Raw genomic sequence first — 430 nt, forward strand, 5'->3', positions numbered from 1 at the left:
AGTAAAACGAGGTAATTGTACGATTGACCAACCAAACCATCGTCAGTGCTGACACCTGTTGAGACTACTACATACTGCCTATTCGCCGGCTTTAGAAGCTCTGAAGAAATAAAGCAAACTTTTTCTTTCATTTATTATTTTATTCCATAGGCCTTTACCAATGTAGCTAGCTTCCAGATACGGAACAATTAAAAAAATATACAAAAATATATAATTCACAACATACCTACACGAAACATTCTCACAAATTTACTGCTCAATAGCTATACAAATCAATTTATCTGGCAGTAGAAAAAAATTTAAACTAGGTTTCTCAGATGTTATAAACAATAAGGTGGGACAATTTTAAAATCAAGAAAACAAAGAAGAAAAAAGATTAAAATGCTCTCGAGTATAATAATTACTGTAATTCGTACCCTATTTCATCGGA

Source organism: Periplaneta americana, chromosome 10 (assembly GCF_040183065.1).
Source record: "Periplaneta americana isolate PAMFEO1 chromosome 10, P.americana_PAMFEO1_priV1, whole genome shotgun sequence".
Classification (NCBI taxonomy): domain Eukaryota; kingdom Metazoa; phylum Arthropoda; class Insecta; order Blattodea; family Blattidae; genus Periplaneta; species Periplaneta americana.